General features: G+C 40.8%; 1 protein-coding gene across 2 annotated transcripts in view; it reads left to right on the forward strand.

The window, feature by feature from the left end:
* The first annotated feature begins 3,310 nt into the window (after nucleotides 1-3,310).
* Nucleotides 3,311-15,319, forward strand: part of G3BP1 (G3BP stress granule assembly factor 1) — a 49,475-nt gene continuing 37,466 nt past the window's right edge. For both annotated transcript variants that reach the window (XM_061617434.1, XM_061617435.1), the window contains exon 1: nucleotides 3,311-3,531. The gene's annotated coding sequence lies outside the window, so the exon portion shown is untranslated. The remainder of the gene's footprint in view (nucleotides 3,532-15,319) is intronic.

Below are 15,319 nucleotides of genomic sequence, written 5' to 3' on the forward strand. Positions count from 1 at the left end.
GTAAGGAAGTGCAGGCTCCCACCCAAGACCTGTGAGAGGAAAGGGTTGTTTTCCAGCCAGGATGGGCTGTAGATCCTTGATGATACAGTTTAGTGGTTTCAGCTGGGAACTTTGACAAAAAGTGGTGTTCTGTCATTTTCTCTTCTAGGTCTGTCCTGTAGTAGATTGTTCCTGGGTACCTGTCTAGCCTTGTTGATCTGTTCTTTTCCCCACTTTGTTGGTGTGTGGGGGGGATATTCAGACACACACACGGGTTGGAAAGTGATTAAAGAAATTCTAGTCTTTTGGGTACCATAAGACTTTATTTTTTAGAGGGAGAGATGCTATCACTACTGTAGTTCCACTGTGTCTAACAATGAGTGTCTGGTGCCATCTGCTGGAACTGCATTATGTGTCACATCTTCCCCCTTGATCATTTCTATAGGAAAAAAGATTTATCTGACAAATGGTGCAGACTTACCTGGCCCAGTTGGCTGTTTAGCTGTGTTAGGCTGCAATAACTGATAAAGTAAAAGCAATAAAAGTGGAGGCTGGTCCATTAGGGTGAAAGGGGCACTGCCCTACTAACTTCAAACTGCCCTTAGCCAGTTCCCACCTGCCTGCCTTCTTAGGTATCCAGGGGTGGCGCTGACTGTCAACTCTGTCCTCCTTAGTTTCAGTGTTGCCTTTTTAGAACTCACCAGACAGGAAGATGGCAGGAAAATTAGAATTAGTTGGTTTCACCTGTCATAGTCTTTGGCTTCACCCATTATTTGCCTCCCTCCTTCCACCAATCCCGATGGGCACTAATCACTACTGATTAATCCAACCATGTACCTGGGAGCAAGTCCCAATGAGCTCAATGGGTGTTACTTCTGTGTAGACTTGCATAAGATTGTATTGTTAGGTTACAATCCAAAGTGCACTTTCTAGGGAGTAAGGCCCACTGAATATTCTTGCGTTTCCCTCCCCATACTTTTAAGTTCCTTGTCAGAGACTCTGCTTTGGGTGCTCCTGCCAAGTGAAGAGGGGCAGGTGGTTACCAAGAAGAGGGCTTTTTCACTAATGGTACCCTGGCTTAGGAATACTCTCTCCAGGGAGGCTTGCCTGGCCTATTCTGCACCAGGTGAAAGCATTTGTATTCACCTGGGTTTTAAAATATATTTTACATCCAGGCTGTAAATTGTTTATAGTCTCTGTTTTATTTTGTTTTTGTTAATCTTAATTATTATATATTGCATTTTTAACATCATCTTTCCTGCAAGCCGCTCAATGAATATTTATTGACAGCCAGCCGTATAAGTATAATATAAATAAATAAATACATACATACTTCTGAAAAAATTGAGATGTCAGTCGTGCTAAACTAGTTTCATCCAGATCCATTTTGTGTGTTTGTGTGTGTGATTTATATATGATTGCAGCCAGGATGATGCTCCAGGTTCCAGTGATGGAGAAGAGGGCAAGGTTAGGGTGGCCATAGGGCCTACTCTATAGTCCTTTAGTTTGAAGAGCTGTCAGAGGACTGTTCTCTGTTTGAAGGTGTCCTCTGCTTGAGGGGATGTTCAGTCCCAGTTTGGTTTAAAGAAGGGAGAGCAGTAGGGGCTTTGAAGTTGCCCGTCAGCAGACTGACCAGGCACACGAGTTACCTGGCATCTTCTCTACAATGGTGAGATGCATTATATCTCTAATTAAATTATAATCATTATTTCTACATTTGTACCTATACATATAAATTACCATATGCAAATGGGTATTCTCCTTTATCCTCTTTTTGTTGTTATTGTTGATGCAAATTCTTTATTTTGTCAGTGTGTAATTGCACACCCTAGGCAAGTTTTACAGAACAGGATATCCTGTTCTTGGATATCCTTGGAATTAAAGCTGCTATCCTGTACATACTTGCTAGTGTTGCACATATGCAATCTCATGCACCCTTACCTGACAGCAAGCACTATTAAGCCTATTGGGACTTACTTCTGAGTAAACATGTATAGGTGCATACAGATTTGGGCCACATTGAACTCGGCCCCATAAATATGCCTAGGATGGGGATTAGGGTTGCCAGGTTCTTGGCCTGAGACTGATCCTGTATCTTACGAGAAGAGAAAGTCCGCCAAGTGCAGGTGTTCTTGCAACTCTGTAATGAGAAAAACCACATGGTGGAATTCTCCCTTCCCCCGCCCAACTTTTAAGATACAGAAGACCTCTTGGTTGCCCTCCAAGAGGTCTTCTGTATCTTTAAAAGTTGTGGAGGGGGAAGGGACAATTTCACCTTGTGGTTTTTCCCCTTATAGAATTGCAAGAACACATGTACTTGGCTGACTTTCTCTTCTCCTAAAGATACAGGATCAGTCTCAGGCCATGGACCTGGCAACCCTAATAGGGATACATATTTTTATACTTAACACAAGTGGGATCTGCAACAAAATGTTACAGTATGGAATGCTCCTGTTCAGATTTCCACGCACTCCGTTCCATTTGCCCTTTCCCTGGTTTTCTGTTCCCCTCCACCAGTCACTCAACATTCCGTGCCTAATGAGCATGCTTAGTTCTCATTGGGCTGCTTTTGGGATCCCCCCCCCCCGGACACATTTTATTTTCTACAGATTTTTCCCCAATGTCTGCTGATACCTCTCTTATGTGTGGATGATGATGCTTTGGCTACATGTGGATCTACACTCACTTCAGAACTTGGGAAGGGGTAGAAAGCAGTAGTAGCTTCTAGAAAACTAAACTTTAAAATATCTGCAATGTTTCTTAGATAGGAATCTGCCTTATACTGGGTCAGTCCACAGGTCCATCTAGCTTAGTACTGTACAATACTACAATAACAGGTAATAGATATCCAGGTTTTCAGGTAAAAGCCTTTCCCAGGCCTACCTGGAGATGTTGGGAACTGAGCCTGGCTGACTATTTCTGTATACAAAGCATGCTGTCTACACTGAGCTGTAGCCCTTCCCTGGAGGCAATTTCAGTTTAGGAAAAAATAAGTATACCGGTGCATGTTCTCATATTTGAAAATTCTATGTACATGTATATGGCATTTGTTTGGAAGCTACTCTGCACAATGTGGTTCAAGTGTATAATCATAAAATAATGGACTCATAGTAAAAACTGCACATACAAGTATATATTTTTCTTTATTCATTAAGGGTATTATATCTTTATTCATGTGTATTACTGATTTGCAAGTTTAAGCAGTTCTATTCCCACTTTTTTGCAGGATTGAACCTTTATTGGCAACTGTATGAGTGACCAACCAATCCTGAACTGAGCTGATATAAGCAAAAGAGGTGGAGCGTTTCCCAAATTCAAAATGACTGGGCCTCTTTGCTTTGTGATGGTTTGAAAACAGTATCAAAATGCAATACCTTATAGGCATTTGCCTTGTAGCTTTTATGATAGATAATATAGCAAGCAAACTTTAGAATGTTAGAAGCACTGTTTTTTTTAATGACAAATTCTCACTCTTTCTTGATGGAAAGAAAGGATCACTGATTGTGTGCATGTCTACTCAGAAGTAAGCTACATTGAATTCAATGGTGACAGGTAAGCATGTATAGAATTGTAGCTTTTATTGTGTTTGGACTGTTAAAAGCTCTTAAAATCAGAAGGGAGCTGGGGATTGATAATGACAGTGCAATCGTATATTCTGTGTATCTACTCAGAAATAAGCTGCATTGAGTTTGTATCTCAGATAAGTGTGTGAAGGCCTGCAATCCAACAGTGACTTAACAATAAAACAATAGAAGTGATAGAGTTCAGAACTCTTCCTCTCTTTTTCCCCTTTTGTGGAGCTGCAATCAAGCAACAGTTTGTGTAAATAAAACAAAGTGGCATGTGTTGAAGGATCATATTAAGCAACAGTGATAAAAGAAAGTCACTTCCTGTTAGAGGCCTGAAGAAAGCTGCTGTGGAATTATGGACCAAATAACCATTTTTTATCATTGCAATTGTGAGTATGAGTGAGACAATATAGTAATTGGTTTCTAGAAGGCTTTTTGTTTGTATGTGTGTTTTAAATTGGCAGAATGGCAAAGAATTACACTAATATTTAGCCTACCGGGCTAAGTTCAAACGTCTGGTTTTGGTGTACAAAACCCTATTCAACTTGGGACCAAGATACATGAAAGATCGTCTTACTTGTTATATACGCAGTTGATACACTCTGTTGTGCAGGTGAGGGCCTCTTGCAGATACCATCTTATCAGGAGGTCCCTTCCACACAACATAGGAAGTGGACCTTTAGTATTGTGGCACCTACCCTTCTGATATTCCCTTTCCTTAAATATTAGATAGGCACCATGTCTGTTGTCTTTTCGGCACCTACCGAAGACCTTCCTCTTTCAATCAGTCTTTTAAGTAGAATCCTTATCCCAGTCTGTGTCTGTGCTGGAATTGCTTTTTAAGATGTTTTTAAAGCTTTTTTTTTTTAAGAGAAAGATGTTTTGTTTTAATATATTTTTAAGTTGTTTTGTTTTAAGATATTTTAATGTCTGTTTTTATGATGTTTTTTAGTGTTTTTAGTGTTTTTGTTTGCTGCCCTGGGCTCCTATTGGGAGGAAGAGCGGGATATAAATTTAATAAATAAATAAATAAAAATAATATTTTGGATGGAGGAGAATGAGGAGGTTAAAAAAGCAGTCGATACTGACTGATATAATGAATAGTAGTAATCTTAAATAGAGAGTAGGAACTAGAAAAGGTTAAAGGGGCCTTTTATATAGGAAACTGCTTTATATTGAATCAGGGTAATGGTAATCTAACAGTGCAGTCCTAATCAGTATTGCCTATACCAGAGGTTCTCAAACTTCTTATCCCCTGAAAACTTCTGATGCCCAACAGTCTTAAAATGGTGGTAGAGGGGCTGAGTCAGTCACAAAATGTTGGTGTATGGTGGCAGAGTTTGGCATAATCAGCTAGCAATTATGGATATTATTTTCTACTAATATATAATTCCTCTTAGGGAATTGCTAAATTTTTGCCACAGCAGTTTCCTTATGGCAAGGGGTTCCATATTCAGCTTTCCTCAAGCGAAGTACAGACATTAGCCCTGGAGGTATTGTTACTTAGCTTTCCCATTTTAGGCAGGATTTGCTGATCCAGAGGCTGTAATTCAGGGGTGGGGAACCTTTGGTCCTCCAGATGGTGCTGCACTACAACTCCCATCAGCCCCAGCAAGCATGGCCAGTGGACAGAGGTGATGGGAGTTATAGTTCAGTAACACCTGGAGAGCCAAAGGCTCCCCACCCCTGCTCTAAGTGAAGAAGGCTTTTTATTTTATATTTGTATCCCTTACCCACATGCATTGCAAAACATTTTTACTCATCTGTCCCTACTTTTTCCTTTTTCTCTTCCTCCAAACTGCCAGTTTCTCTCAACTCTCATCCCAACACCTTTTTATATTCATGTCTCCTGTAATAGTTTTATGCTCTTATCTCTTCCTTTGTATTCCCCCCCTCCTCATTTTCAGTGTCCCCTCTGGCCCTTTCTCCTGATAGGAGAAGTTTCTTTGCTCAGTGGAGTGGGCAGCAGCAGTGGTGAACTGTTAAAGAACAGAGCTGTGCATGCCTCTCCTGTACCACCTAAGCTAGCTTGCTGCCTTCAGGTGTGATGGTAAACACTATGGGTGGTATTCAATTAAATAATAGCACTAGTGCAAAGATTACTGCTAGTGCAACAGGACTCTCATCCTCCTGCTATCCCATGATCTGCTTCATAGGATTGGGGGAACTCCCCAGAACAGATTAAGGGGGCATGTGGGAGGAGGAGAGGGGGTAAATGTTCTGTTGCTCAAGGAGAAATCCTTGCAGTGACAGAACAAGGGACATGCTACGTTGAATATAGCCTTATTTCTTTAAAATTTGTGTGTGTGTTATGTGTCTTCAAGTCGATTGCAACTTATAGTGACCCTATGAATCAGCGACCTCCAAGAGCATCTGTTATGAACCACCCTGTTCAGATCTTGTAAGTTCAGGTCTGTGGCTTCCTTTATGGAATAAATCCATCTCTTGTTTGGTCTTCCTCTTTTTCTTCTCCCTTCTGTTTTTCCCAGCGTCATTGTCTTTTCTAGTGAATCATGTCGTCTTCTTATGCGTTAAAAGTATGATAACCTCAGTTTAATCATTTTAGCTTCTAGTGATAGTTCTGGTTTAATTTGTTCTAACACCCAATTATTTGTCTTTTTTGCAATCCATGGTATGCGCAAAGCTCTCCTCCAACACCACATTTCAAATGAGTTGATTCTCTGCTTTTTACTGCATCTGGGTCTCAAAGCAGCTTACAAAATAAAAACATACCATCAACAGCCTACTATCTCATCACCAGGGTTGAAGAAAGATTCACCTGCCAGTCTGCTTGGCTTCTTGATGTGGAGTGAAGGAGGTGTGATCTTGCCTTGTGCTTCTGGTAGCAAAATGTCTTGGACTGTCCCTGGGCAGGAGAATGGGTGGGAAAGAAGGAGGGTTGGGGTATGGGGTTGTGAGTCTGTGAGATAGAACTGAATTAGCGCCTTTTCCACTTCCTCAGTCCATCCATCCTTGTCACTTCTCACCCTCTGTTCTTTTTCCTCCTTCCCTCATATTCTGTTGGCCATTCCATCTGTTGTCTCTCTTCTTTTTGCTTTTTTTCCTTTCTGCCCCTCCAACTTTGCATGGTGCAGCCTGGCTCTTCTAACCTACTCCCACATGTATCTAGGCCTGTGAGGAGTGGCTGGTGATCCTCTTGGTCCAGTCAATAGGCAAGAGTGCGCCCATGGGCTGGGCCGTGACACTGAGACTCACCTGAAAGACGGAGGCCCACTTGTCTCAAACCCACAAATGTTGATGGACACTGACTGGTAGCAGCTCTCCACAGTTTCAGACAGGTCATTTCCCAACCCTGTCTAGATTGAGCCTTGGACCGTCTGTATGCAAAGCAGATGGTCTGTCACGGAGCTATCCTCCTTTCTTCTGCTGTTGGGGAAGGCTATTTCTCCTCGCTTCAGCTGTAACATTATGCTCTTTACTGAAAAAAATGTAAAGAGGAATTCTAAAATAGTTACTGTTTCTCAATGAGTGACCATGCATCTTGATATCTGCCAGCACTGCAGACTTGAAATTTTGACAATGTGTGGATATTATGGGAGCAGAAATGTCAGTGATGTGCTGCATATCTGAAAGGAAAGAAGTTCCAAGTGCTGACAAGTGTTGTTGTTTTTTAAAACCTTTATATGAACACTAAAGTCAGGATCATTCAGACCATGGTATTCCCAATCTCTATGTATGGATGTGAAAGTTGGACAGTGAAAAAAGCGGATAAGAGAAAAATCAACTCATTTGAAATGTGGTGGTGGAGGAGAGCTCTGTGCATACCATGGAGTGTGAAAAAGACCAATAATTGGGTGTTAGAACAAATTAAACCAGAACTGTCACTAGAAGAATGATGAAACTGAGGTTATCATACTTTGAATTTTTTCTCCTTCTCATGCCTAAGGGCTCATTCACACTGGAACTGAACTTCATATTAAAGATGCAGCTTTTGCCATCACGATAGATTTGCAAGGTTCACACTTCCTACCTTCAAATCAGCTGTTTTCCATTCATGCCAATCGGCATTCCTCTGGGAAGGATTGGTGTCACTGTTTTGTGCCCCTGCCCCCAATTGTACATGTTTGCTAAGTGGCTGGTTAAGCCACTTTTCGCATGATCAGGGCTTGTTCACACGGCAACTTACTGTGAGATTGGTGGTACTTGGATCCCTGTTTAATTTACATGGTTCACACCACATTGCAGGCAAGCAGAAGCTGTGATCAAGTTTTCTCCTTTTAATCCGTATCAACTCAAATAATTGATAATGCGAAAAGTGGCTTAACCAGCCACTTTTGACTTGCTCTGTCCTCCCCTATTGGAGTTCTCTTGGTCTACTTCACTCACTCTCCCCTCTAATCAGTTTAGTGTCAATTGTACCTGACCTTCAGCTGGGAGAGGTGTGCAATTAACAAGAAACAACCATCCCCTTTTGTTTGCCTACTTCACTCACTCCCCCCTCTAATCAGTTTTGCGTGCAATTGACAAGAAACAATGTAACTGACAAAAACCCCATCCCCTTCTGCCTTAGCAATAGCGATACTCTGGAGGGAGTAAACATGTAAAATTGGGGGTGGGGGCACAAAAGAGTGACACAAATCCTTCCCAGAGGAATGCTGACTAGTGTGAACAGAAAACAGCGGATTTGAAGGTAGGAAGTGTGAACCTTGCAAATCTATTGCGATGGCAAAAGCTGTGTCTTTAATGAGAAGTTCAACTCCCATGTGAATGAGCCCATCAGCAAATTGGGTTGATACGGATTAAAAGGTGAAAACTGCATCATAGCTTCTGCTTGCCTGCAATGTCGTGTGAACCATGTGGATTAAATGGGGATGCAAGTAGCACCAATCTCACAGTAAGTCGCTGTGTGAACGAGTCCCAAGTGGCCAATCTCATTGTTTATACAGAACTTGTGATCTCTTCCAAACTGAATACAGTCCATCCACCATGTATTGTGGTATTATATTGAGTGTTTGAAACTCTTTAATTTTGGCAGTCCAAAGCAAGTGGAACCATATGGAAGATCCAGTAGAGACATAAGCCTGTGTTACATTTCCTGGGAGGAACTGGGAACATGTTAAGAGCCACTCCTGCTTCCTGTTACCTGAGAAGAGAGAAACTACAGACTAAGAGGCAGTGGTGCAGTTTATGTAATTTTAGACTCTGAACTTTATGGTTCTATGAGCCCCTGCTTTTAGATGGTGAGGTGTATGACTTCACTGGCTTCAAAATGCAATAAGCCAGCCCTGCTGTGTTTGGGGGCCCTTCTGCTTATTCTGCTCTGTCAGTGAGGCCCTGGACATCTGCCCCCAAAGTCCTGCTGTGATGGTGCTACTGCTGAGAGAGCTCTGTAAAGCCTTTGCTTAAAAAAAAAATTGGTTTACAAAGCAGAGTTTGTGTGATCCTGTAAGCAATCCCACAATCTTGAAACAGCAGTTAGTAAAAAGAGGGAGCTTATTTAGCTCCTGGTGAACCGTCGTATAACCTGGTGGGCAGCTTGGTAGGTCACAAGGGCTGTTCAAGACTGATACAGGTACATCTCTGCTTCTCAATTTAATGCCACCTTCCTCTCATGTGTTTCATGTCTTTCCATAATGTGGTATTTTCAAGAAAATAATAAAAACAGTTTTGAATGGGAAAGATTTGGTGTCCCTGGTCTAAACTGATCTAATTTAACATGTTAGATCAGATCTTGAGATCTGATTTAGCATGTCTGTGTGATTTATTCAGTTAAAAAAGGTTTTTGAACTGAAAGGTACTCATTGTTAATTTTGCCTGTAGTATAAGTATCTCAGAAGTTTTTCCTAAGAACCAAAAATATTTGAATGGAAGTATTTGATATGGGGGTAGGGGGATCAAAGCAAATTTAAGGAACAAACCTAAGTCCTGGCTTGGAGCAGTGGGATTGAACAGAGTGGCAGAGCTGCTGCTACACCTGCATCTGAAGCTTTGTTGCACATGTGCTGGCTAGGGCAGAAGATTTGTGTGTGTGTGTGTGTGTGTGTGTATGTATAAACATAAGAGCCCTGCAGGATCAGGCCAAAGTGAATTCCATAATTTAACTATGTGCTGCTGCTTCTTGTCTGTCCTGAATCTCCCACCCCTCGCCTTCATGGGATAGCCCCAAGTTCTACTATTATATAAGAGAATTTCCCAATCCACTTTCCCCATACCATGCGTACCTTTATACACCTTTGTCATGTCCCCCCCTTACTCACCTTTTTTTTCTGACGCTATAACCTGTAATCTCATAGAGTTGGTCCAGCCCCCTGAACTTTTTAATTGCCCTTTTCTGCAACTTTCCAGCTCTAAAATATCTTTTTTGAAGTGAGATGACCAGAACAGGACACAGTTGAGGCAGACACACATACATAAAATCTCCATCTGGTTTCTTCTTTCTCTAGTTTTCCATAGTAGTTTTGGATTCCCTATGGGTTGCTGATTCGTACAGAATTTGCATGAGGAAGGCCATTACTGACTCTAGCGTCTAGGCTTGCTCCCATCTTTGATCAGAGAATCTGTGACTTCAGTGTAACAGGCAAAAAATTATGTCATGCTTTCCTCCTAGCAACCGTGCTAGGGAAAACTTTATCTGTGGTTTGTTTCTCCCCCTACTTGTAAAGCAGCTGCCCGTGAAAGGAAGGCATCTATTTAATTTGGAACTACTATGTTAGCAGATCTTGTCAGAGGGCCTTGAGGTAGGATTCTGGCCTGGCCTGAAACACCTTGTTTGTTTATTTTATTTATTTACTATTTGATTTTGTGTGCCAGGGTGGCACACAAAAGCACTAAAAACACTTTAAAACATCATAAAAACAGACTTTAAAATATGTTAAAATACAACATCTTTAAAAAGATTTTAAAAAAACAGTTTATAAAACATTTTAAAAAAAAAGGTTCAAAAACATCTATTTTTTTAAAAAAAGGTTTGAAAACATATTAAAAAGCAATTCCGACACAGACTATTATAAAGTCTCAACTTAAAAGGCTTGTTGAAAGAGGGAGGTCTTCAGTAGGTGCCAAAAAGATGACAGAGATGGCGCCTGTCTAATATTTAAGGGGAGGGAATTCCAAAGTTGTAATAGTTTAACAAAGATTGTTGTAATAGTGAGCCCTGCAGTTTTCCTGCTGTAACAATTTTCTCCTAGAAGGAAATTCATTTTCATTGGTGAAAGAAGCATAATGCACAGACAGGAATCAGTAATTTCTTTCTCTACTAGCCTTTACCAGATCAGCCAATTCATAAGACCATCTAGATTCCCCTTCCCTCTCTCAGTCCCAATTTTCCCTCTGAATGGATTTAGTTGTACGTAACTGAGCTTTGCTCAGAGACAGAGGTGTAGGAAGATGCTGTTTTCCTGGAAATACAGATGACTGGGGTGAGAACAGGGAGTGGGTTCTGTGTCACCATCGGTGGGGCTATACATCCTGATGAGGGAATCTCTTTATGAAAAGAGGGCAGCTCACTTTGCTGTTACCAGGCTGGGTGAAATAAGTTTCTTACTAAGAGAATAACGTTGGGGTGGCTTATTTAAAAGGAATCTCTCTCCTCTGGTCACTTATTCGTATCAGTTCTACAGAGGCTTAGCCCAAGCTACTGATTTATGAGTTGGCAACGTGCATTGCGACTCAAGTTTATAAATAGCTAGCAGAAGTGAGGACTAATAGCTGAGGGTGTCAAAATGCCAGTTAAGTGATTTCAAGTCTCTTGACATAGAGAGAAGACAAACTGACTTGGAGATTGTCTTTAAAGTGCTACTCCAGGAGAAGAGGAGCACTCCAAAGTGCTTCATATTTTCATCCTACCTTAAATAAACAGTATGTCTGCCTTTATATCTACAATCCAGTGCTCACTGTTTTAAACTTGTATTCTCAAAGTTCCATAGGAGCACCCTATAACTCTTATCCTGACAAAAAAAAATCCTGTAACTTTTTTTTCATTTTGACAGAAGTGGATGAAGTTTGCAGGTATACAAACCACTCCTGAATAGATACTGTCTGCCAAATTACAGACAAATAGGTCCAGAGGGGTTTTTATGTGTGTGCTGGATTCCTTATAAAACGTTGATTCCTCCCCCTAAAGAATAATCTTACTTTCTTGCTTTTAGCAAAATTTGATGAAGTTTGCAGGCATGGTAGCCCCTTCTGAAGGGGATGAACCCCTTCAGAATAATTGAATAATGAATAATTTCAGAAAAGTAGCTCCAGTATTTTTTCTGCAAAGGGAACTTTTACAGGTTTGGGGTGGTTAAGAAAAGTATTCATCTCCCCTATTTTTGAGCAATTTATATCAAAACAGCATATATGACAGAGGTATCCCTAGATAAAAAAGCCTGCCAAATTATAGACAAATACATCCAAGTGTTAATTAGCTACGCAACTTTAAAGTTTGCTAGGGGTAGAACTTTTGTGCTTTTGTGAGCAACATTTTTATTTAAAAATGGCATACATAACAGGAAAGTAACCTACAAAATTTTAGAAGGATGGGGGCAGGTGCTAGGGAATTACAATGAATTGGGGGAGGAGGGGAAGCATCTCTAGGCTTGTATTGTGCTCACTTGGCACCAAAACCCACAGAAACTGAGTGCAAAGCTGATTTGAAGTGAGCTGTTGTGTAAGCATGTGGCATAGAGGCAGAAGAAACTGAATGTCTAGCACTTTTCAAGCAAATATCAGTAGCCGAACTAGCACAGAACAGACAAGGTGATACGTTACTTAAACATCCCTTTCCCAATCACTGTGCAGAAAGCCCTGTGTTGTTGTTTTTAAAAACCCTCTGATTGGAAGCTAGACCTGCCAGTCACAAAATAGCTCTCCTTCCCCTCTTTCCTCACCCAGGCATTTCCGTTACATGGCAAGTTAGGGGAGAAATGTTTCAGTTTCTGAAAACACACTGAACAGTTTAAATATCTGCATCACTGAAGAGCTGTAGTGGTCCCCACTTCAGTTCGGGATGCTTCAGAGAGATTCTGCTTCACCTCAGACAAGCCCCAAATCTGTCTGAAGCAACCATGCTTAAGTTCTTGATTCAGGAGTCATCCAAATATTTGTGCACCCCTACTTTTTTACTCTCTGATCTGATAGTCCTCTACCCTTCTGCTTTTTAGAAGGCTAGGTGAAAATTACCAGTCAGCTGCCTTATGTTGAAAGCAGAGGGATGTTTGTTCCCCAGAGAATAAAGTGTTTGTCTTACAGCAGTGCTTCCCCATTCTTAGGGCCACAGGCTCGGCCTTTTAAGAGTGGTGTGATAGGCAGAAACAGGTATAGCTTTTTCCAGTATTACATCTGCATTACAGCAAAAGCTTTATCTGTGGACTTTCTTGTTATGTAGCTGTTAAAAGGCACACAGCTTCAGGTTGACGGGACCATGGGCAAAGTGACCTCTAGTAGGTCATCTCCTCCATTGATTGGACCTCATGGGCAGTGGGGAGCAACAGCAATCCTACAAAACAGTATTGGGTGGCTGGGCCGAGGTTCCATTTACTTTTCCCACAACTCCCCAAAGTGCTGCTACATTGAAAGCATTGCAGGAAATAAAGTTGGCTATAACCAGTTGCCTGATGGCCAAGGGCAGGTGTCAGAAGCGGGTCCTGCCAGGGGGCTGTGGACCGGGAAGCTGCTTAAGGATGCTAGGTGCTGAAACTAGGACTGTCCACAAGATGGCAACTCTGTTTGAAATGTATATATAATACCCAGTATTTAACAACTAGTGAGAAAAGCAAATCACTGTGGTGGCAGTTAGGCAACAGCTCTGTAAAGCACCTCTTTGAAGCAACGTTTCTTGATTCCACAGAATCTGCTTTGCAGAGCTAAGTAAGTAGACTTGACTACATTTAAAGCATCATAAAAAGCACCTAATAGGATAGATATGAACCTGCAACTTTGATTTCCTCCTAGGAATGTTATGCTAGGCCTCATCTCTTATATGTTACACCAGTCATTTGTTTCTATGTGATTAATACACCATTCACGATTTGCCCTCCAGGCCAGGGGTAGCCAATGCAGGTATTGTTGGACTCCAGTTCCCATCAGCTCCAGCCAACTTGGCCAATAGTTGGAGATGATGGAAGTTGTAGTCCACACAATTAGGAGGCTATTATGTTAGCGACCCTTGATTTATAGTATGACTGCTGGGTCTGGTTGGGGAGAAAAGGTTATTGCGGGACAATATTATACATGTTTACTTTGAAGTAAGTTCTATTGTGTTTAATAGGGCTTTCTTCCTAATAAGTATGTTTAGGATTGCAGACTTAGACCGGGCAGGTGATAGCATGAGTCCTAGGTTTGAAGCAAATTTAAATATATTTAACTGAATGAAAGTTTAATTAATTTCACTGTTAATTGTTTCTGGGTAAATATGCTTAGGATTTCAGCCTTGCTGCCCAAGCATATATGCATGTTTGCTCAGAAGCAAGTTTCACTGAGTTTAATGGGACTTTCTTTGGGAGTACATATGGCTAGAGATTATGGCTGCAATCCTATCTTGAAGCTATAATTGTAAGGAAATTGTTCTTTGTAAACTTTACAATGTTAAGAAATAATCTGAGGTGTTAACCTGAGTTGTTAGTATCCCATTTTAGTGAGTTATTAAACTGTTTCCCTTTCCAGAGAAAATGGTCATCCCTTTTATTTGAGAGTTACAACTTTCTCCTTATAAAATTGTTACTTTATTAATTTGTGAATCGCCTTTCACATAAGCCTCAAGGCAATTTACAATCATACCATAAAAAAACTAAACACGGGTTTTAAAAAACAATACAAATAGCCAAGGCATGTACCTAATTAAAAAACACACATATACCAAAGCCATACTAAGCAAGGGAAAGAGAATCTGCAATCCTACACATGCTTATCCAGGAGTTGTTATGTGCCCTCAATTTTGATTACGACTTATGGCGACCCTATGAATCAGCAACCTCCAGTGGCATCTGTTATACACCACCCTGTTCAGAGCTTGTAAGTTCAGGTCTGTGGCTTCCTTTATGGAATCAATCCATCTCTTGTTTGGTCTTTCTCTTTTTCTACTCCCTTCTGTTTTTCTCAGCATTATTATCTTTGCTAGTGAATCATGTCTTCTCATTATGTGTCCACACATGATTACCTCAGTTTCATTGTTTAAACTTCAAGTGATAGTTCTGGTTTAATTTGTTCTAACATCCAATTATTTGGCTTTTTCACGGCCCATGGTATCCACAAAGCTCTCCTCCACACCACATTTCAAATGAGTTGATTTTTCTGTTATCTACTTTTTTCACTGTCCAACTTTCACATCGATACATAAAGATCGGGAATACCATGGTTGGAATGATCCTGACTTCAGTGTTCAGTCATACATCCTTGCATCCCACCCCAGTCCTAGCCTTCTTCTGATTTCTTGACTATTGTTTCCATTTTGGTTAATGACTGTGCCAAGGTATTGATAATCCTGACAAGTTCAAGGTCCTTGTTGTCAACTTTAAAGTTACATAAATCTTCTGTTGTCATTACTTTAGTCTTCTTGACATTCAGCTGTAGTCCTGCTTTTGTGCTTTCCTCTTTAACTTTCAATAGCATTTGTTTCAAATCATTACTGGTTTCTGCTAGTAGTATCTTAAATTATTGATATTTCTCCCTTCAGTTTTCACACCTCCTTCATCTTGGTCCAATCCCGGTTTCTGTATGATACGTACTGTATATAGATTAAACAAATAGGGTGATAAAATACACCCCTGTCTCACACCCTTTCTGATGAGGAACCATTTGGTTTCTCCATATTCTGTCCTTACCATAGC

The sequence above is a fragment of the Rhineura floridana genome, chromosome 3, assembly GCF_030035675.1.
Source record: "Rhineura floridana isolate rRhiFlo1 chromosome 3, rRhiFlo1.hap2, whole genome shotgun sequence".
Lineage (NCBI taxonomy): Eukaryota > Metazoa > Chordata > Lepidosauria > Squamata > Rhineuridae > Rhineura > Rhineura floridana.